Source organism: Ambystoma mexicanum, chromosome 2q (assembly GCF_040938575.1).
Source record: "Ambystoma mexicanum isolate Mex_15411 chromosome 2q, UKY_AmexF1_1, whole genome shotgun sequence".
Taxonomy (NCBI): Eukaryota; Metazoa; Chordata; class Amphibia; order Caudata; family Ambystomatidae; genus Ambystoma; species Ambystoma mexicanum.
The window spans coordinates 181601006-181625169 of NC_090924.1; positions in this window are offsets into that span (position 1 = coordinate 181601006).

Here is a 24164-nt window from a genome sequence, read left to right on the forward strand (position 1 = left end):
GAGGTCACTCAAAATTGTTAGAAATAGGCAGGTGCCCTTATCACTGGGTTGCCCCCATTCCAAAAGACAAAGGGTGCTTGATTTGACAGGATATATACATTACAAAGCGAACAAAGCCTTCAGGGTTCATCCAGGAAGACATTTGCTTGTTTGGGTGACAAAGAGACAGGCAGGAAGGGCTAGTTTTTTCATTGTTCCCTGATAAGGGCCAGTGAAAGACCCAGATGAGATGCCATGAGGGCAAGCATCAGTTGCCAAAAGAAAGGTAGAAATATGCCTATCACCCCCTAGTAACTGCGTGGTAGAAGGTGGAAGCAGTGGATTGGGAGTCAGAGGCCCTACATCAGAGTAGGTCTCATGGGCTAGGCCATAAAACAGGGAGCTGTTCTCTCCACCAAACCAAGAGTGTCAACAGGCCCTGCAGCAGTAGGGCCTGGCCCAGTGCCCATTGTATCTTTTACTCCCAAGGGGGAAGAGACAAAGGCCTATGTGTTGCTCTGTGGGAAGACAGAGCAGGCCCAAATGTGACTAGTTCCTACGAAGGAGGACCGTTCTGAGTTGTATGCCGTACAGGAATCAAGATGCCAAAATATATCTCTCCACTGGCTCCCAGTAGATGCTACCGGCAACCACACCAGTGACTCATCACCATTAACAAGGTATTAGGCACAATTCAGTCCTGGATGGCTACCCACAACCTAAGCCTCGGTGATGAGAAGATGGAGCTATTCTTTGTGGGCTCCCCCACCTACCTCAAATCCCTGGACCCCTCTTATGCCTCCTTCACCATTGAATGGACCACCATTCCTGTCCTCAAAAATGCCAAAACCCTGGGGATATACCTTGATGCTGACATTTCTGTGACAAGGCATGTCAACATCATAGCATCCTCAGCTGTCCACAATGCAAAACCTATTTTGCTAAGCAGACTATTCCTCAGCCCTAACAACTGTCTCACACTCTCAAGAGCCATCATTCTGAGCAAGCTGGACTATTGCAACACCCTTTTCAAGGGCAACTGTGTCTCCAACCTAGCGAAACTAGAGCTGCTACAAAACAAAGCCCTGCGTGCGGCTCTCGGCCTCTGCAAATCGGATCACATATCTGCAACCCGCATGGAAGTCCACTGGCTACCTATACAAACTTGGATTGACTTCAAAACTATCCATTGCTCACTGTTGCATCTACAACGAAGCCCCTGAATACTGAATGACTGCATCACAAGAAAACAACATTGTCACACTCTCCGATTCTCCAATCAGATAACCATAGCTGTCCCATGGTTAAGACTTGCCAAAGGGGGTGGGAGCACAACAGCTCCTTCCCTTTGGAACTCTCTTCTTCCACACCTAAAAAATTAGCCCTCATAGCCTGCATTCAAGAAACATTTGAAAACTTGGTTATTTAACAAGTATGACTAACTATTATGTATTTGCTAGATCCTACTTTCCGTTCACTACCACCTTACCTAATTAATGCTTTTTGTCTAAAATTGTACTACTGTATCCACCTTTACAAACGCTGGGATATCCATGGGTCTGGGCATTACACAAATGCTAAAATAAAGAAATACAATTTAAAAAGAATGCTAGGATCAAGTTCAAGAGCCTTTGTATCATCCAACAGGCTTTCTGGGGCCTGGGACCCCTCTACATCCAACTCTCTCTCCCTAAATACGTGCCTGCTAAAGTGCTTCGGTCTTCTAGCTCCAACTCTTTGCAGATCAGACACTTCGCTAAGTAGAGTGTGGGGTATATCTCTCTCTCCTCTGCAGGAGCCTCGCTCTGGAATGGACTCCCTCCGCCTCTCAGGTTTGTGCCGGATCTCCTAAAGTTCCAGAAGCTCCTCAAGACCCTCCTTTTCTCTTCTTCCTTCCCTTTCCCCATCCCTGCTAACACCCTCATTCTGCCGTATTGACTAGCTGCCTGGATCCCTCTGAGTTCTACAGGGCACCAGGCCACCCCCACCCAGCCCATCCCCTCCTTGCGCTTAGCATGTGGACCCTCACCCCTGCGCCCCATGCAAACCCTCACACTTGCCTCCCTAGCCTCCTCTTAGAACTCACCTAGCCCCTGGGGCCCTCTTCCCCCCTCCACTCCTTCCCTTTCACATGCACTCTCTCCTCTTTACCCTGCACTTCCCTTCCCACCCTAGCACTTTGCATTTTATGCAGACCAGCACACCCCCCTGTCCATTGCACTTCTTGTTACTGCACTTGTACAATCCGAATAGGACTGTTATTGTTATTTTTCTCCCTTGTTCTCCCACCCCCCTTTTTGTCTTGTGGTGCCTTGATACACCATTTGTTATATAGGCACTGTGCAACCATCCAATACTTAAATAAAAATAAATGAATATATATCGGTTTTGTTTCATGTACATCCACAGGCCGGTTTCAACACAAGGCAAGGTAATCCTACAGTTGGGCTGCAAAGCCCAGCTGTGCCCGAAATTCCAACTCCTGAGGGAGTGGAACAAGTGGCTTTAGGATTTCCTTCTCTTACAGAAGAGGAACCTGACCTAGCCCTAGCCACCTAAACCTTGGTCCTTGGGTTCTCACCTATTTTGACAGAGTTGAAGCCAAGAGCAGGATGACTTCCACCAGAACCTGCTAGAGCAGTCTTTCCTGGCAGGTCTGTGCACACAGCATGGCCAGTGGCCAGGGGGGTGTCACCAACTCGGTCAGGAGAGAAGACAGGAGAGGAACCCCCTACTGATTGGCTGAGTAACCCTGCCCTCAGAGAATTTCGCTTCAAAGGGTACCTACAGTTGCTGACCTAAGGAGAGCTCAACACTCCCTCAAAGAGACTCTTGGGTTTCACTCAGTGATGTGAAGTTGCTCCTGTGTAGGCGAGCTGCCCCTGGAAATCTCTGAGGAGAGGAAGGACAGTGACCCAGAAGGTGCTACTGTCAAGTCCCTAAGGTCTTTTAACTATACTCTAATTGACCCGGACATGCATAGTTTTTTTATGCTGCACTGTGTTATGTTGTGCTATGCTATGTCATGTATGTATTCTGTAGGAACATGTTGTGTAATAGCTTGTTCCATTGGGATCAATGCGTTTTGCACTCCAAAGCATATATGCAATTAAACTGGAATCTACCTGATTGTTGCCAGTTCGTCACTTTAACTTTTATGTACTTATTCACCACTTTTTCTGGGGGGGGCATGATTTAGGTTTCGTTTTATGCTAGGTGGTTATGTCATGTTGCATTAAGTTATATTAACTGATGTTTCTTTATGGTTTTTGGCTTTAAATGTCTAATGTTCAAGTGGTTGTAGCAGACATAAACCAGCAAGTTTTAACCTCCTAAACATACACATAAAAAGAAATAAATAAATAAACAGGAACGTAAGGTAGACCTAGTGATATAAAATGGTACCCAGGCTCTACACCCCTGGTTTGACCCACGATTTACATGATGTCCTCTGTTATGAGGACACAATGACTGCAGCTTCTCATAAACGTCCTATTGGGTCGCAGGAACCTCCAGAAACCAACATGGGCTATTTCTTACAGGGCAGTGGTGGTGGAAATCCTACCCTCATTCAAATGTGCCCAAACTGCTTTCAAGCTGTCCCATCTATAGTGCCTACCTATTTGTGGCTGTTCCTGGCCATTTGTGACTTAGCAGAGTAAGAAGAAGGGCCTTGTCCTCTGTGGTTTCTCTGGCATAGTTTCAACATGCCCAGGGTCACCATGATACTCTGCGGAGCCAAAGACAGTCTTTGTGCCTTTAAGCACTTTGCATGGAAGCAAAAGACTAGGGCTTTCTCACGTGCAAATTCCGTGTGGTAACCACCATATAAATGAGATAACCAACAAAAAAAGTGTTTTATTCACTTTGCAGGGATTTGGAAAAATGCCCCTCCCAAATATTGTTTGGTGCATATGGGGTAAGGTGAAGGGATTTTACCTCATGGTCTCAACATGCCTTGGCAAAGAGTGATGGTTTGGAAGACTCATACGTCTGACCACTGCTGAGAAAAAGACAGTCTTTGTATACTTTGCACAGGGGCTCCTATGAAATTCGACTGTGGTGGTGACTTGGTCAAGTATAACATCCTTGTGGGAACCATGACATACACAGTGAAATAAAAAGATTGTGCTGCCTACTTTTAAAGGATTTGCAAAAATGGCAAATGTGCATTTCTGACATACATCCCCTTCCAAAGGTCTTTATTGAAAGGAATTCCATGGGTGCCTTCTATACTAACACCTTGCAAATATCACAGACACGTTCTGCAAAATGTAGGCTAATATCTACCCATATTTTATCAGATGTCGAATATAGATTATCAGCATTGAATTATTAACCCATCTCCTGGGATGCCTCTCCCGTAAAGAAGATAAAAACATTTTGCAGAAATGTATAGCAAAGCATCTATTCGGTTCACGACATCTCATATTTCTCATAGATCCAGCTCTTACAAGGAGATTCACTTTTTGATTCTGACCCTTTTCTATGGGAACATTGTCCTTTGTCTCATGTGTGAGGGGTCAGTAATGTGAGGCGGACAACTGCTTGTGGTTTTTTCAGTGTTAGACATTTTATTGATTACAACACGTGCAAAGAAAACCTAACTAAACCTACTCTACCAGGGAGTTCCATACATAGTCTAGGTTGTAAGGGAAATGCTACTAGCATTCACACAACTGGCCCTCACACTAAACAACAAAACATTCAAAGTAAATCATAAACAACATAAATAAATGATTAACAAATAATCAGTGGCTTAGATAACCTTCACCTGTCCTAGGGAGATCCCTTTCCCAGGTATGTCCAAAGTAAATCTCTCAAAGTGTTCCCAAAGAAAAGTAAAGTCTTGAACCACTTCTTGAGAGTTCAAAAAGAAGCACAAGTTCACCCAAACAAAAATCGACTGGTAACAGTTCTTTATCCATCTGTTTAAAAGTTCCCCTTCCAATTCCAGCAAAGAAAACAGCACCAATGATAATCCTGGATATCCTCCTTCCAGGATGTACTAGATGCAGTTCAAAGACAAAAGTACAGCTTATACTTCAACAACTGTCCAAATGTGTGTAACCTCTGCAGTGTCAATAGTATAATTTGTCAGGATGCTTCTTCTTCTTAGGGTGTTGCCTTCCTCTCGATAACCCCCTTCTACTACTTTCACTGCAGAGTTAGGCTCATTTGCTCCACACTGCTTCAACCACCTTCAATACAACATTCTCTGATAATATGATAGATAACCACACTTCTGTTAGCTCAGCTTTAACTTGGTATTTTATTGTTAGGCAACTTAAAGACAAGACTCTTTGACCTGCATGGGTAGGCAAGGCACTCTTCTTTCCTATGTTATAAGAAAAAGGCAGCCTCTTTGCATCTTATGTCTGTCTTACTGCTACCAATACACTATGCCTTGGCTTTCAGATTGCTTCTCTCTCACCTTCAACAGTCTCAGCATGACAGTGTTGACTTAATCTTCTTATAAGCACCCAGCTCCCTTACCCAGCTTTATGCACACCTTCTTGGTTCCAGCAGCTACCCCAACGCTGTATTGCCACTCTTCCAGATTTGGATAACCTTGTCACCCTTGTATCAGAGGTTGCTGGACCTTTAACAACTTTAACAACTTCAAAATATAGGTGGTTAGATTTTAATAGGGTTGGTTGCACTTTAGAAAGGATTTGCCCACTGGATTGGGTACTACTTGTTCTTCTCTTCACTTCAGCACAACTTCTACTCGCTCTTACTACTACGTAAATTATAATTGTGCTGGTTACAGTTACCGGCAAGGGTTTTTCAGTGAATCGGAGTATGAAGTTTTACTCACCGGCTCCAAAACACCGTAGTTGAGGGCTCCTTCCACTTCCTGGCTTTTCTTCTTGCTTCTACTATTTCAGGCACTCTTGGAACCCACACCCCTCTGCAGTCTGGGCTCAACCACGTGCAGTCTCCTTCACTCCTCTGTTCCTCAGCCTACTTCTGCACATGGGCCTCAGGTTGCAGCACAATCTTAGTTCTGCAATCACAGCTACTAAGCGCGTCTGGTAAGACTTTCAACCTCAGCACATCTCTCTCAGTGCAGCCACAGCTGAGCAGGGTTTGTGAACACAGGACCAACTCAGAACCTGCAGGGAAAATGTGCTCTTCTCCTCCTACTACCTTCCAGCTCCTGCTCTAGCCCCTTCCTTTAGCTCCTTCCTGCTGCAACTTTTAGGCCTCTCAGGTAGGGCAATTGATTTCAGGTGCAGGCGCATAATGTTTATTGCCTGACCCTGGCCACTTGCTTGTCCTTTACTTCTACAAGCCTTCTCAGACATCTCCTTTGTCTCAGTCCCTGTGGGATTCTGGAACATGTAGTTAAGTTTAAGGAAATTCATGTTTTCCATTTCTTTAGGTTGTCAAAGGGCCATCAAAAGGGAGGGATTATGGGAAAAGTTTAAAAGATGTTCCTCCCAGTTTTCCTGATCTGATTCCTCCTGATGTGATCCTCCCTTAGTACACCAGCCTCAGGGTCGGAATCAGGAAAGTTCCTGCCTTTTAATGGCCAAAGGAGGAGGGTCCCAGACCAGGTTTCTAGGGGGGATCCATCAGAGTCTCTCGCATGGCCCCAGCTCATGTTTGCTTCAAGTGGAGTGATGCAGATGCATTGACCCACAAAGTTTGACTATTTCAATGTGTTCTCTCGAAAAGATCTCTTAATATTATAGATTGGCTCTTTATTATGGCGCCTCACAGCAGACTTAAAGTCTAAGTTTACTCTCTGATGCCTGCATGACAAGTAACCTTGTTTTATCTGGATTCCCAACTTTCCACAATTGTCGTTTATATTGCTTGTGCTTGCATATGACGCATGGACTCAGTATGTAAATTGCAGCAGAGCCCACAACAGTAGACAGTTGCTCCAAGGTTTTATACACTTTTTCCCAGAGACAAAAGCAACTGCCTATGCCGGAACTTTGAAAATAATTGTTGGGAGTAAACAATTTATGTGAACAATTGTTTCACATAATTTCAAGTCAATTTTTTTATCAAATAATCATAATATTGTAGAAAAAGAAGCTTGGTCGTAGTGATGGAAAACAAATAAAAAAACCACTAGACAAAGAATTGATTACAGGACGTCAAGAGTTTATGAACAGTGATACATCACAATTTTGAAAAACCAAATGCAGTCAATGTTATCTGCAAACCAATGTCTTGCCTCACACATGCACCCACTCCTACACCATACAATCACCTGACACATGCATCAACCAAACACTAAATACACACTCAAACAATTGACATTATTGTGCAAAAGCTAACTCTAATGTGCACGACATATACAGAAAAATGAGTAAAGTAGCAATTTTAACAGAGTTCAACATGGGAGAACTGTGCTGAATGTCAGCCTTGGGCCCGGATTTCCCATATGCTGACCAATTATTCAACCAGCCATATGTACAACAATTTCCATGGCTATGGCTAAGTCTATTTAATAAATGTTCAATATAGAAATGTTATTCGGGCAATTGTGAACCATCGACACAGCCTTCTTCAGGGCAAAGCACATCTAACAATTAGATATGTCGTGGCAGGACCTAAAATAAATAAAACACAATGAATGCTTGCAGTCGGGTCTATCATGAGCTATGGTATCTTTGTCATATCTATCCAATATAACTCTGTCCTTTATTGGATTCTCTTCGGGTATAGGGTGAGAGTATCATTGACATGCAAAACTGGGGAAATTGTAAGGACAGCCATGGTGACGCTCAAGCCCTCGTCCTGCGTCAAAACAAAAAAGACACCTGTCTTGGTAACAGCTGATTTACGATCTCTGCTTGATGTGGTGTACAGAAGGCCCTATGTTGGTTGGTAGTCGAAGACGGACATCAAGATTATTATTCACTCATCTATTGATGAGGTATTGTTGTCCACTACTTAGTTATAGGAAATGCAAGCGTGCCTTCACACGTTCGCCTCCGTCATTGATATTTGGAACCACGCCTGGGTGAGGTTTAATCGATATCCACACAACGGGATCACATTAAACCTGGTGCAGTAAAAAGGAGAAATTCAAAGTTAGTGCTTTGGATTCACTCAAACGACAAGTCTGTCCTACTACTCTGTATGGCTATTCCTCTATATGGCTGTAACTGTGTCCCTGTGAGGGATCCTACATAGGAAGTTTCCTGGGGCATTCAATTTGTTGGTATGAATAGTATCTCTATAGTTTCACATATGTTACAGGGGGCACCCACGTGTCTCCTTTCATCTGAAATTCACTACTGTTATTACTCTGGTACCATGCTGCAGCAGTGCCTCCATCAGTACCGTTGTTATCTGCATTGTGCTTGTGTCAGCCTAATTCCAGATGCAGACACTGGGGGGTCTGAGAATCTGGTGGAAAACATATGGACAGACAAAGATATCCCTTATTATAATTGTGGTTCTCTCTGCCTGTTATGTCAGCATGGTAATGTGCTGGAGTGCAGGGTGTATATGTGCCTCTGGGGGGTCCAACTGAAATGTCATTACCTGCAGTATTCTGTGTGCAAAGCTATCTCTGAGTCTCCCAAGGTGTGAGCGCAGTTGTCTTTTCATCCAATACTTACTGTTACCCTTTCTTCTAAATCCTAAATGTGCCAGTTCTCTTGGCATGCCATGGCGTCCGAACCGGGTCACTCAGTGCCGTCTAAGGTCATTTGCTGGGGTCTACAGGGTAACCGTCATGTGGGGAGACCTGCTCACGGGTCCCTGCGCTCCGTGTCTGTCTTGTATTGCACAGAGGCGACATGTTGGTGCGGTGTATACTGCCTACTGTGGGTGTATAAATTAAGGGAAAGACACAGCTGCAAGAATAACAGCTTTGAGGTGCTGGTGTTTGATTACCGCGTGTTCGATTGTAAAAGTGCACGGTGCAGTGGCTTCTACGTTTACTTGTTTTTCCAGGGGAACTGTTACTCGGGTTGTCTAACTGCTGCGTACGTGCGTTCACTATCTATCCTACACTTCGCCAAGAGGTGCTTTGTTGGAATGATATCCATCAATGAACATCAAGACACAGATACACCCATTTGACCGGTGTTTGCTAGGTGTGTGTAATTAAAGTCACACACAAAACTGCAAAAGTATCATCTGTGCTATTCGTGTATTTACAGGAGTGTCCATACGTTTGTAGATGAACCTAGTGCCTTCATACTACATGTTGAAGCCACTACCTTGACCTATGGTGAACTAAACTACAATAAAATTCATCAGAGATGTACAATTCGTTGATTCCCACAAATAATCTTAGCAGAAGTAGTGTTGTGTTTGTAAAGGGAAAGTGGGGAGCTCCAAATCCCTGTTGCTGTGCTGAAATCCCTCATTGTATACCAGGACGGTCTGCTGTTGTGTGCTGCGTCAATGGGTGTACGGATCAGTCATACAAGGGCCAGTGGATAGGGTCCTCATCACTAGAACACATTCAGACTATTGCCTCAACTTGCCAATATGGTCACTGATCTAGAGACACCAAGGACTCTGTGAGAGTGAGAGGGCAGGCAATGCCCATCCTAGCCTTGGGAAATACCAGGTTAGTCTACTTGGGCCTATCTGTCCCTGAATAGGGAAGGTGCCCTGAAAAGCCACAACAGCAAGCCACAGCTATCCTCAAACCTGTCCCTGAGAATGTCATTCTCAGGACACAGGAGGACTCTCAGAGTGGAGTACCCATGCCAGACTCAGGGAACTGGCTTGTAATCAAGGTGGGTCATCCTGAATCTGGGTTCAGTGTGTTGGCCTTGATATGGTGGCATATGGAGACATACAGTAATGTTATGGAAAAGTTGTTGGTATCTTTGTTATTGTCAGATTGATTTCTAGTGACCGTCCTAGTCAAGGGCCTCCTGTGTATTCATTGTCTGGGATTTAGATTCAACCAAAACAACTATTTGGGCTGTGTGCAAGAAAAAGCCTTTTCTTCCCTAAGAAAGGGTTGCCATGTCAGAGGAAGACATGAACTGCCTCCAGTGGGTAAGTAGAAGTCCAATGCTTCAAAGGCCATGCCCCGCTAGGCCGAAGGAACTCACAGCAGGCGGTTCATTATCAGAGACTCTTTGGAGTAGGCAAAAAGGGGATTGGGCAGGCCCAGAGTAGATAAGATAGAAGTATCAGTACACAGAAGGGTTCCGCCATCTTGTATTCTTCCAAGTCTCCAAAACCTCCTGCAAAACCACCCCACTTCCGGTAGAGAGAGAACTGTGGGTATCACAAGGCAAATGAACCTTATAACAACAGTATGGTTTGGAAGCCTTCCCTTATTGAATTCATCTTTGGAGTACTGGAGAAGGCTTCACCTGGAACCAGTTTGGGAAAACAGTCTGTTCCAAAGTCCTCTGGGAGAGAGGTGAAGACAAGAGATTTCAAAGCAAGAGACACGCTCTTGATTCCAACCATCCATCTGCACATTTGGGTTGAATCTGCTCTGTGGCGCGGAGTCTAACATGCTGCCTGAATACTGGAACCAGGATCCTGCTCTCTGGAAGTAGCAGATTTTGCAGATGTTCTCTGATAACCTTCCTGGTGTGGAAGTGCAGGAAAAACAAAGACTACCCTTCCCTGAAAAGGGCCTCCCCGCAACATAGAGGTCAAGGAAGAGTCTTGAGTCTTGCTTCCCACCTCAAATGGCTTGTGAGCGACTCTGACTCAGACATGACCTATTCCAAGCTTATCTTGCAACATGCCATTGTTGCGTGGACCGCACAATGCGTTTGGCCCAGTCACATAGTTCTTCAACTAAATGCCGAATCACTGCCTCAGGAAACGTCTGAAAGACTGGTTCAACACATTTGATCCCCTAGAACGAGAACTGAAGTAAAAATGGGGAAATGTATTGTCTTACTAGGGATATTTGGCAAAGGTAGGCAGTGGATCAGAATTGAAAGCTGATTGGGGAATGTGGAAACATGATACTGCACCAATGAAGGCAGCATTAAGCTTAGTTGAAGCATGGTTGGGTGATGTTTCCAAGATATGCTTGGGCTAGACTTAAAGAATGAAAGCCATACATTGTCAGGTTATACTTTTAGGCATCCTCTGCACACCACAGATATGTATATAGTCTAGGAACATGTCCAGCAAGTTACAAGAAGTGACCAAACCAGGAAAGTATTTGTAAAGAGGTAAATGCTGAGACAGTTGGAGATGGGGGATAGTCAAACGAAAGTGAAAAATCTTCCTCGGAGAGCCATACCTGCATTGCCCCATTGTAGGGGTGGATTTCTTTATGTGAGCTGTAAGAGGGCTAACATGAGGAGAGTGTGCGAGATTCTGTTAAAGTGTGAGTGGTGTTGTATGGGCAAAGGTATTGAAGGTTACACTTATGCTAATACGGAATTGTCTATGCGTCAAACCTCAGTGACCCAGTGAAGTGAATTCCAACATCATTTTATGTGAGATCAATATTTGCTGTGATCCAGGATGATTAGCTTTCAGAATCAGCAACAAATGTTAATAATAAATGCTGGTTATGAGGCCCCCACCAAGGGAGCCCAGAAGAAGGTTCTCAACCGACCTGATATGCCTGGTAGGATTACCTTTACTATGGACAGTTTTGTAAAGAGTGATGCCATTAGTAATCACCCTTTTAAGGCCAAAACTACCAGGGAAAATCCCTAAATTGATCAATTATACAAGCATGTACTCATGTAAGTACAATACAGTGTGAACATAAAAGGAGTGGATATAATATAATATATACATATAAAAGACTATACAATAGGTTGCACTTAGGGATATGTGTGAAGGTGCAGTAAAGTTAGAGAAGGAGAATAACCCATGTAACAGGCCTACCTCTTCCAACGTGAAGATGTGGCATGGCTTTCTCATCTATCAAGGGATCAGGCACCTTATTTCCCTTGTTTAAGCCACTCGCTTCAATCATTCAAGTCCTATTTTCATACTGGTCAGCAGGTTCTAACTTCCCTATGCCAATTTGTCACACTGCACTGCTAAGTATCCTTATAGAGTGCCTGCATGAGTTTGGCAGCCACTTGCATTCCCCTCGTCAGAAGGCCTGTCCCACTTTTATGTTCATGTTAGCCACAATGAATGGCCATGAACATTCTCTCTGCCACCCCCACACCACACCCTCAACTATTCATGTAGACCGCTCCTGCGAGTTCAAACATTGCAACTTCTACAATGCAATTTCGAGCTCCACCAACTTTGTTACATCAATGTTTAACATTAAACATCAGCTTCACTCTCACAATGTTACATTGGTGTTGTATCCAGATCCCAAAAGTTCAACCATGAAGCAACCTCTGCCTGCTCCACGGTTGCAAGACAGACACCATCCTATGCTATTTATCAACAAAGTCTCCACATGCATTCTGCTATGCAGGCCAGTCCTCAACTAAAATCAGGAAAGGAGTTGGGACAACCCAAAAATAGGGCTGGGCGAACATGCTAAATTCTGTTCCACCAGCCGCTGCAGCAAAATTTGAACAATTCTGTTCTGGTTAGCCTCAATATGCCATTCTGCCACTCCTGTGTACCAAAAAGAGTGGTGCAAAGTTTCTTGTGCATCTGCATGAACTGAAAAGAGCTGTGTAAAGTGTTTCAACCACTGCACTAAGCAAAAACAGACACGTCAAGTTTCTCGTTCGGTTGAACAAACCCCTCACAAATCGAAAAAAAGGCCACCTAAAGTTTCACGTGCCACTGCACAAACTTAGCACAAATCAAAAAGAGTAGGGTGATGCACCAAACGGAGTGTGAATTGAAACAAAAACTGCTCAACGTTTATCGTGCCACTGCACAAACCTAGCATACATCAAAAAACCTGTGCAAAGTTTCTTGTGCCGAAGCACATAACTAGAGCGGGTAAAAAAAAAAGGCTGATACAAAGTTTATCGTTTTGCTGCATGAAACTAACACGGACTGCAAATACCCACACAAAGTTTCTTGTGTCGCTGAGCGAACTAAGCACAAATCAAAGCCCTGCACAACGTTTCTCATGTCACTGCACAAAACTAGCACAGATTTTTAAAAAAGACACGTGCAAAGTTTCTCATCTCGCTCCAAAAGAAACAACATGGAAACCAAACACCATGCTCCCTCCAAAATCCACAAAAACCAAGCGAAATTTCAGAGGCAGCAGAACTGTAATGCTGATTTCCTTGAAAGGGCAGAAGCAGAATCCAATGCGATTTCCACACTTTTCGCTTCACGGGCAAAAAATTCACCCACCCATCCCCAAGACCTGCAATTCCACAGATCGCATACATCTCCATCCAATCCCTGCTCTTACAAACTTCAAGACACACCTCAGGTAGCAGAAGCCTCAGCTACAGCAGAACCAAACAGCACCTACCCAATCGACACACAAGTTCTGACCTAAAATGATCCTACAGCTAAGGCAGAAACCGCTCCTGTGCCCTTTTCTCACTCTGGACGAGGAGGCAAATTTACAAGACCATTGTACAAAATGCATAAAACCATTTACAGAAATGTACATATTGAAAGAAAACAAATGCAGCATCACAAAGCAAGTGTACGGTGCAGAATCCTACCGATCTCTCACTGACACCCTACCTAAAGTCTCCTCCCTGGTGGCTAGGGGAAGGCAGACACTTCCTGATCCCAAACCTGGTTGTGGTGTACTGCAGCAGGATCAACTGGGTGGAGACAGCCCAGGGTAGCAAGGAGATTCCATGGAATGAGACACCATATTTTTCCTTTGACAGGGAGATTGTTAAAACTGTGCCAAAATAGGTTATGGCTTATTGTTACTTATTATTTACGCCACGGATCTGGTCAGGTTTTCTTCACTCGCCACGGACGGTCTCTGCGCACAGCGTCTGGGTCAGCTCTACTCTGCTGGTCTGGTCTGGGTCTCTGGTTCTGATCAGGTCTGTGGGTCCGGATACAGCGGTCTCCGGTTCAGCTGGTCTCTCTCTGGATACAACACTGCTCTCTGGCAAATGGCAAGGGTTCTAGCAAAGAATTCAAACAGCTCGCCTGGCTGTGATAGTGGCAATGATTTGAGGCCTGCTAAAGAGGGATTTAGCTTGTAGTTGACCTCTCTGCTACAAATTCTGAAGTAAAGTCTTGGTCTCTGAAGGTGGATAGATTGAAGTCTCTATGTTGGCTCTCTGAAGGTTGATGGAGGTAAAGTATGGATTTTCCCGGCAGAGCGTCCCGCAGCAGATGGAATTGAATGTCCCTATCTGTCCTGACTGTCTGCTTTTATGTGTTTTGAAAATGGGTGTGTGTGCAGCATCACTAGGCTCTACCCCTCTCCACTTGTCATTGGCCACTTCATCCTCTTCCCCTTGATTGGGGGAATGAAATGAAGTGTCATCATGATGAGGTCTGTTTATGGTACAGAGAACCCACCCCTGTCAAATTACACACAATCTAAATTTTGACCCAAAAGACATATTTGCACAGGTACACATTTGTTTGAAATTACATGCACCCATCACATAACACAGGAGGTATACCCTGTCCAAATCTGCTCTTCCTGGGAGCTTGCATTCAGAAATGGCAACATTTGCACTTTTTAACTGGTTTCGTAATATCGGACATTACCCCAAATTTATACACATGTGCGCAAGGAGTATGGACATTACTTGATGAAGTGTCAGATTTTTAACATGCATACATTTTAAGTAATACCCTCTTAACTGCTAGCTTTCCCCCAGATCATGCCACCGGTTCTAAAAACCTCTTAAAATGTGGGCAGAAAAATCACAAGAATTATGGTATCATTTAAATAATTTTCACAAGTCCGCTCTATGAATGATCCATCTTTTTAGAGTTATGTTCTGGCCCCAAAGGGGTGTGGTTTCCCCCCAGCACAAGGTTGAATTTCTGTTTTTTCCAGTTCTGCCAGGCCAGCTTGCTCTCACAGGCAGTGCTCCTCCCCTTTCCTTCCAGGAGGAAGCCACTTTTACGGCCCCCATAATAAAACATTTGCCTGAGTCAGGACAGGGCTTTGTTCAATTTCCTGCAGAGCCCAGGTAATTCAATCAGGGAAGTGTCATATCTCTTTTGGTGGGAGCAGCAAAAGGCAGATAGGCCTGGGAACACAGCTGTTGTGCAAGTCTCATCTCCTGTCGGGGGTAGCTGGTGGGCAGAATTCAGTTCCTTAAGCCAGGCCCCAGCTAATGTCACTTTTAGTTACCCAGTTTTCTGCATTCAAATAAACTAACCATTTTTTACATATGCAGCTAAAATGCTGATTCTAAGTTTAAAACTATGACATTTAAACAATTGCAACCTATGTGACACTCAAAAGTAGGTCACTCATTTCTTTTAAACATTTAGAATTTTAGTGTCTTTCAGTCCAAATTTACTTAAACTGCTGAAATCCACAGCTCAGCCAGTCTTGTTATAAACCTTCAAGTCACTTCAGAATATAACTTTACATTGTATCCACCTCTCAGTAAGTCTTTCTTTGGCATGCTTTGGGTTCATTTATTCAGTTTTACACAAAAAGAAAAAAGTCTGGTGTTGTTTTAAAACGCCGGCTTTCTGACAGTGGTGAGTACTGGTACTGCAACCATTTTTGGGATTTAAGAAAATGAATTCCCCACAATTCTAGGTTGCTTTTGGCAATCAGCATTGCCATTACCAATGGTTTCAGACTACTGTGTGGGTAGTCCAATGGTGGTTTTAGGCAGTGCCCTCCTGTGCCCATAACATCGGCAAAAATGAGTGGCAGCCTATTCTTCATGCATTTCCCTGTGCATTTTCTGGGAAGCTCTGGCCATCATGATGTTTTCCATGTCAGTACTGCACAGTTTTGAGGTAGGGCTTGGATGCATGGATAAAAACATCCCACAGTTTGCAGAGCCGTGACTGTGCTGCAAACCAAGGCCAGAGACAGAAGGCAATCCGAGGGTTTAGGGAGCGAAAGAGACTCCCTATTAAGGTGGCCAGACTGGAGACACCCATGCTGAAGAAGGGTGTTGGTTGCAAGTAAGCCAAAGTGGCTCATGGATAGTTGAAAGTGAGTAGAAGGTGTTCATTCATTCTAAACTAACTACCAACAATGGAAATATAACACGCAAGATTATTCTGAAGGCTGTAGTGTTCATGTGAAAGTAAAAATCATTACATCTATTGTTGGACTCTTTCACATTCACAGAGTGGTTGTATGTCCTTAATTGTAAAGGAGGACGGCTTACAGATACCTGCCGAAAACCTGCTATTAACGTTTTATAAGAGTTACAAGTGAAACTACATCAAAGAACTGTCACATGTGACCAGTTGTATTTGCCGAGGGAAATTAGAAGGTGCCTCCTTGGTACTACAAAGGAAAACAATTTCAGTCAATACTTTAAAAATACAAATCTACCTTACAGAGTGGTTGTATGTACCTAATTATGCTTTCACTTTGAAGACTAAACCTTGTATAATACAGAATAGACATTCGTTATTTCAAGAAGTTATTGTACTGAAAAGGAGAACAAGCAAAACACAAGCCAAGAGGTGATTTTCTTTTTGCATAGTGAAACAAAACCTGTTTAAACCCCTCCACCTAATCTGTGAAGTTGTCAACTGCCCAGCGGCCTCATATGTAAGTGTAACTTGGTTACGTGAAGGTGAAGGAGTGACACTACGACTTCAGGGTAATTGCTTGGGCAGAAGAGGTGTGAGAAAGCTGGGGAAGGGGAGCTGGGCGCTTGCAAATAATTTCCAGAAGACAACATGTAATGCTAAAAGACTGCTGAAGTTGAAAGGAAGTAAGTCTTGTGGGCAGAGACAGGTTATCCTTGCAGCAGTTAGAAAGATGGAAGAGGCAAAGAGGCTTCCCCCTTTTAGAAAGTCATTAAAAGGAAGAGTGCCTTGCCTACCTGAAGAGGTTGAAGTGTCATTTCAGAATTTGCTGTTAATTTGTAAGTATAAAGTAGTGGCAGAAATACTTAAATTCTGGTGGTATACAAAGTTGTCAGTGGTTTTGAAGAAGTGGCATAGTGTGAAACAAAAGTAGCATCTTGACAAGCGTACCAAATGTACTGTAGAAGTCTTCACACATTGTAAAGTTGTATTTGGAGAAGTCAAATACCTAGTCTTTTGAACTGTGGAAAATAACTTTAAAGAGAAGACTACCAGCATTACCATTGGTGTTATTTTCTTTGACAGAGATTGAAAGGGGATCTTTTCAACCAAATCAGAGAATTGTTTCCCAGGACAGTTGAAGGTCATCCACATATTGTTTAATTATTGTTTGTTATCTTGTGTTGCTTTATCATTAGCTTTGAATGTTTGTTTTCCCATGCTAGAGATTGTCACCATAAAATGTCTTAAACAAGCAGTTATCCGCCTCGCTTTGCTGACCCCTCGCAGGACACATAAGCTTAAATTAAGGTACACATGTAAATTGACTTCCTGAAGAAAACAACTGTACATGAAGATGCAAAGAAATCCCTGATATGTGCGTTAGACATCTAAAAAACACTCAAATGTACAAACAACACAGAAACACCCAGCACAGGCCCAGGCCGGATCCTGCAAAATAGTCTACAGACAGCAACTGGGGCACTGTACTCGCCACTGCCTCAGGACACCGCTCGACTCTGCAAGTATGTATATTTTTCCTAGAGTTATCCCATTACTATCTCTGGGTCATCATATCTTCAGGTGCCAGAGCACTGGAAAACTGCTTGCAATATCCCGGGCAGCCTTGCTGTTCCAAATTACATTAAGATAAGTTCCACATTGGTGTGAGAGCCATGAGGCAGAGTCTCCATTCCCATACCCAGGCAATCTCGGAGCATCACTTAGGGGCCGATTCATGGAACCAACGTGCGCCGAAAATCCTGGCGCAAGCATGCGCAAGCATGCCCAGGCGGAAAAAAACAGGCGCACGCGCACGCGTGCGATTCATGGAAGTCCCTGCGCGTGTTCACCGCGGGATGTGCGCCAAACCCGTGCATGGCGCACAAGTCACTGCAACATCACGAAAGGCGTGCGCGACGCGCACAGTGAAAGCGCACAACCCCAGCGCATACACCAGAAAGTGGGCGGGACATGGGGCATAACGCGCGGAATGGGGAACAACTCTCGAAAATAAGGGCGTAACTGGGGATGTACTGCAGGGAAGCAGACGGAACGCCCACACGCACTCGAACCACACGTATTCATGGAATCGAATAGGGCAAAGCCACGCACAGCCAAAGCCACGCACAAGCTGAAACACGGCCGCCACACGAAGGCAGGTGGTAGAGTCCCAGCGCATCAAAAAAGTGGCGCGCGGGAAGTTAAATACGCGATTGAGCAGGGTACGTGTATTTCGGGGGTGCGCGGGAAGTTACACACGCGATTGGCCTGGGTACGTGGATTCCAGGGGTGCGCGTGAAATTCTACACGCGAATGGCCTGGGTACGTGGATTTCAGGGGTGCGCGAGAAATACTACACGCGAATGGCCTGGGTACGTGGATTCCAGGGGTGCGCGAGAAATTCTACACGCGATTGGCCTGGGTACGTGGATTTCAGGGGTGCGCGAGAAATTCTACACGCGATTGGCCTGGGTACGTGGATTCCAGGGGTGCGCGAGAAATTCTACACGCGATTGGCCTGGGTACGTGGATTTCAGGGGTGCGCGAGAAATCCTACACGCGATTGGCCTGGGTACGTGGATTCCAGGGGTGCGCGAGAAATTCTACACGCGATTGGCCTGGGTACGTGGATTTCAGGGGTGCGCGAGAAATCCTACACGCGATTGGCCTGGGTACGTGGATTTCAGGGGTGCGCGAGAAATTCTACACGCGATTGGCCTGGGTACGTGGATTCCAGGGGTGCGCGAGAAATTCCACACGCGATTGGCCTGGGTACGTGGATTTCAGGGGTGCGCGAGAAATCCTACACGCGATTGGCCTTGGTACGTGGATTTCAGGGGTGCTCGAGAAATTCTACACGCGATTGGGCCTGTGCGAGTGGGGCAGTGTATTACGTGGGTGTGCGGGAAGCCGAAGAGGTGAATTGCCAGTGTGGGTCCTCCCAGGTCTCCCCTCTACCCCCACCACGACCTCTGCAGGCAGCCCACACCACAGGGGACTACCCTGCACCCCTGGTCATGTCCCGCAGGCAGCCCTTCCACCATGGGCATGCCCCCCAGCCAAGCCACATGTCCCCTTGCACCCCCACCCCCCAGCACCGTGGGGCACCTGCCAGCAGGCCCCCAACCATGTCCCACTCATGTCCCCTTGCACCCCCACCCCCCAGCACTGTGGGGCACCTGCCAGCAGGCCCCCACTCATGTCCCACTCATGTCCCCTTGCACCCCCACCCCCCAGCAGGCCCCCACTCATGTCCCCTTGCACCCCCACCCCCCAGCACTGTGGGGCACCTGCCAGCAGGCCCCCAACCATGTCCCACTCATGTCCCCTTGCACCCCCACCCCCCAGCAGGCCCCCACTCATGTGTCCCACCACCCCCACCCCCCAGCACTGTGGGGCACCTGCCAGCAGGCAGTCAGGCAGCAGCAGATGGCAGGTGGGAGCGTGCTCGGGGCTCTGGGGGGCAGTAGTTCGGCCTTCTGGGCAGGAGCGTGGTCTTCCGTGTGCTTACGCGTGGCCAGCTTGATACGGAGTGAATTTCCACGTGAAAAATCTGCACGTCAGCGTGTAATTCGAGGAAACGCCTGCGCGCGCCACGTCACTTACATGACATGCATTCACACGGCTACGTGCGATATTCACACGTGCTGGATGACGATGCGCACCCACAGGGAAACGCCCGCGCGCGTCACGTCACAGATGCGCTTACGCGCTAAGGGCCTTTCCTCGAATTACACGCTGACGTGCAGATTTTTCACGTGGAAATTCACTCCGTATCAAGCTGGCCACGCGTAAGCACACGGAAGACCACGCTCCTGCCCAGAAGGCCGAATTACTGCCCCCCATAGCCCCGAGCAGCCTCCCACGAGCCATCTGCTGCTGCTGCCTGCCTGCCTGCCTGCCTGCCTGCTGCCACATTGCCCTGCCATTTTGTGCCTGCACATCAGCCATCTGCAGGGGTCCAGTTGCTGTGTCCACCCCTGCTGGAACAGTAGACTCCCGACTGGGATACCATCGCTCCACAGCCCAGCCCCAGGACCCAGTAGCCCACCCACGCCTTCCTCGGGGGTCGCCATGTCGGGGCAAGCACCATCTGAGACCAGTGGCGACCCCCAGCCACAGAGGCAGAGGGCCACCAGCTTCAGTGAGGAGGAAGTTGGTGTCCTGGTGGAGCATGTCCTGGGGCATTATGATGCCCTCTTCGGAAGACCACGCGCCGACAAGGAAGGACGGGAGAGGATCTGGGACGATGTAGTGGTTGCCATCAACGCGGAGGGGGTGGCAACCCGCGACATCAAGCACACCAAGAAGCGCTGGGAGGACTTGAGGACCAGGACCCTCAATAAGGCCCGGCGCCTCGCGGAGGGGGGCCGGGCACGCCTGACTGTCATCCAGATGAGGGTCCTGGAACGCGTAGACCCAGCGCTCCACGCCCAGATCCTTCAGAGGCAGACCCGTCTGGAGTTGAGCGGTAAGTGGCCAGGCATTGCTGTGTGAGACAGGGCATGTTGCAGTGTGCTGGTTGTCTGATACATGCCTGTATGTGTGACATAGGCCATGTACGTATGTGTGTGTGCAGGGACATCATGTCAGGCATGTGAGTACAGTGATGTGTGAACCACATGGTTGGTGCATGTGTACAATTGCAACATGGGGGGCTCTGCGCGGAATGGACACATGGAAGCATGGCAGTCTCTGTTCCTGGACATGGGTGGGGGTGAGGGATGGGTGCTGGTCCCATGTACACGTATGGTGTCCATGTGTGTGTGTCTGACCTGCGTGTCTGTGACTTGTAAATGCCATGGATGCTTGTCACATGTCTGTGACAATGTTCAGATTCACTGATGCAGCCTAGTCATCCTTGTATCCACTGCGTCTGTGGTGTGCGAGGCCGGATGGATGGATGGAACTACGGTGAGGTGTGTGCATGTGATGGCAAGGCCCATGATGCATGTGAGTTCAAAACCAACATTGTATGAATCATGAGTCCCTTGGTCATGTATGCCAATGTCCATGGCATGCGCCATGCCTGTTACTGCATGTGTTTTGCCTGCACTGACCCATGTGTTGTGGAGGGACATGATGGAAGTGATGCATGACAGTGCCACTCATCTGCTATTGCTTCCTGTCTAGGGGACCATTGTACAGTACCCTGATGCTTGTGTTCTATGTCTCCCTCTACACAGTGGCAAGTGAAGAAGAGGGCGGAGAAGGCGCTGTGGAGCAGAGCGGCGGGGATGCCGCCATGGCTGCAGCGGAAGGGGTGGGTGAGCCCCCACAGGGGCTTGCAACGGCGGAAGACGGCGTGGAGACATCCAGGTTGGTGGTTTCCACAGAGGGGGAGGAGGCCGCTACTGAGCCACACATGGGGCCTGGTGGGGGCATCCCCGCTGGTGCAAGTGGTGCAGTCCAGGGCCAGGGGCAGGAGGCAGCACAGGTCGCCGTGGAGGGGCCTGTGCATGTCACTGTCCCTGACACTGTGACTGCACCACCATGCACCAGCAGGGATGCCCCATCCCAGGCCCGTCCGCAGGTAGGGGAGTTGTCCATGTCATCTGACACTCCTCTACCTGCGGATGTGGGGACCCCTGGCCGTGTGGAGAGGGTCCTGATTGGTGTCGCGTTGCGCACGGCTGGCATTCGTGATGAGGTGCATGCTTCCCGGGAGGAGCATGCACATCATCACGAAGATCACCGCGCGTACGTGAACCATTTGGGAGCCGCCATGGTCGGGGGTTTCCTACATGTGTGTGGCCTTCTGGCGACCCTCTCCTCCTCTGTGGAGGCTATGCGCCAGTCGTGCTCCATGCCGTCTTCCGGCCCAGATGCCACCAGGGCCCCCTGTGGACCTGCCCCGACCAACGCAGCCAGCTCGGTGGGGACCCCATCCCTGCCACAGTCGGGAGTCGAAGGTTCAGCAGGGGTGGACACACCAGCAACTGTCCCCCTGCAGATGGAGGATGTGCCGGCATCATCTGGCAGGGCACGTGCACGACGGCATCGGTGGATACCATCAGCCTGGATGCCGTCGTGCTGGCAGAGGCAGTGGCGTCGGAGGCAGCAGCAGGCTCGACGTGGGAGGCATCATGGCTCGGGGCCATCAAGATCAGAGGGGCAGGCATCGGCTGGAGGGCAGGAGAACCCTGGGATGGCAGTGTCTTCCGTGTGGGAGCAGTTGGTCCAGCGGATAGGTGCGGAGCGGCAGCGGGCGGAAGAGGAGCGGCTCTCCATGGTCAGGGCGGAGTTCTCCATGCGTCGGGCGTTGAGGCGGGCTGAGTGCCTCGAGGAAGCTCGCAGGGAGTTTGAGTTGAACACGGGGTTGTCCCTGCGAGACCTCGGGGCCAGGACAGAGTCCCGCCTCCGGGACATCGACATGGAGTTCGATGATGCCCTGGCCGGCAACATCACGGAGTGAGCCGCAGGACTTGCCCGCTGCCATTGTATATAGTTCTTTAGTTAGTTAGTGATAGGTTTCCTTTATTTTTTAATTTTTCTTTGGACCGCTCGGACAATGGCCACTTTTCTGTATATATTTTTTGTGTTAGGTAGTAGTAGGTTTCATTTATGGTGTTGGGCTCATGGACCCTGGGATATTCTTTTAGCATCGTTTTATTTTGGACAACTTTTTTTGGATTTATATGTGTGTTCTCCATGAGTCAATGGTTTTTCCTTATATTTTTCACCCATTTTTTTACTTTGGACTACATTAGTTTTTGAATTCCTTTGTTTTTTTATTTTTTCTATTAGTTCTCGGACATGGACCATTTGTTTTGTCATCCCCATTGTTGTGTGTTTCATTTCTTTAGTTCTTTTTCATCTTCAATACATATTTATATTACTTTCATTTGTGGTATTTTCTCATTGGTTTCATGCATTTCATGATATGGGTTTTGGCATTCACTTGCACCCATTGTGTATGTGTGTGTGACGGACATGTGTTCATTTACATACTTGCCATTGGGGTTGTATCATGTAATTGCATCTACTATGTGGGTGGATGCAATCCTTGGCTGGCTGTTTGTGCTGGGTGTGCTGCCCATTACTGCCATGATTGAGTTTCACAGGACCTGGGGGCAGGGGGACATGAGTGGGGGCCTGGTGGAGGCTGCCCCTGGGGGGTGGGGGGTGGGGGTGGTGGGAGACATGGGTGGGGGCCTGGTGGAGGCTGGCCCTGGTGGCTGGGGGGTGGGGGTGATGGGAGACATGGGTGGGGGCCTGGTGGAGGCTGCCCCTGGGGGGTGGGGGGTGGGGGTGATGGGAGACATGGGTTGGACATGGGTGGGGGCCTGCTGGCAGGTGCCCCACAGTGCTGGGGGGTGGGGGTGGTGGGAGACATGGGTTGGACATGGGTGGGGGCCTGCTGGCAGGTGCCCCACAGTGCTGGGGGGTGGGGGTGCTGGGAGACATGAGTTGGACATGGGTGGGGGCCTGCTGGCAGGTGCCCCACAGTGCTGGGGGGTGGGGGTGGTGGGAGACATGGGTTGGACATGGGTGGGGGCCTGCTGGCAGGTGCCCCACAGTGCTGGGGGGTGGGGGTGGTGGGAGACATGGGTTGGACATGGGTGGGGGCCTGCTGGCAGGTGCCCCACAGTGCTGGGGGGTGGGGGTGCTGGGAGACATGAGTTGGACATGGGTGGGGGCCTGCTGGCAGGTGCCCCACAGTGCTGGGGGGTGGGGGTGCTGGGAGACATGGGTTGGACATGGGTGGGGGCCTGCTGGCAGGTGCCCCACAGTGCTGGGGGGTGGGGGTGCAAGGGCACATGTGGCTTGGCTGGGGGGCATGCCCATGGTGGATGGGCTGCCTGCGGGACATGACCAGGGGTGCAGGGTAGTCCCCTGTGGTGTGGGCTGCCTGCAGGAGTCGTGGAGGGGGTAGGGAGGAGACCTGGGGGGACCCACACTGGCAATTCACCTCTTCAACTTACCGCACACCCACGTAATACACTGCCCCACTCGCACAGGCCAATCGCGTGTAGAATTTCTTGCGCACCCCTGTAATTCACGTACCCAGGCCAATCACGTGTAGATTTTCTCGTGAACCCCTGAAATACACGTACCCAGCCCAATCGCGTGTAGTATTTCTTGCGCACCCCTGAAATACACATACCCAGGCCAGTCGCGTGTAGAATTTCTCGCGAACCCCTGAAATACAT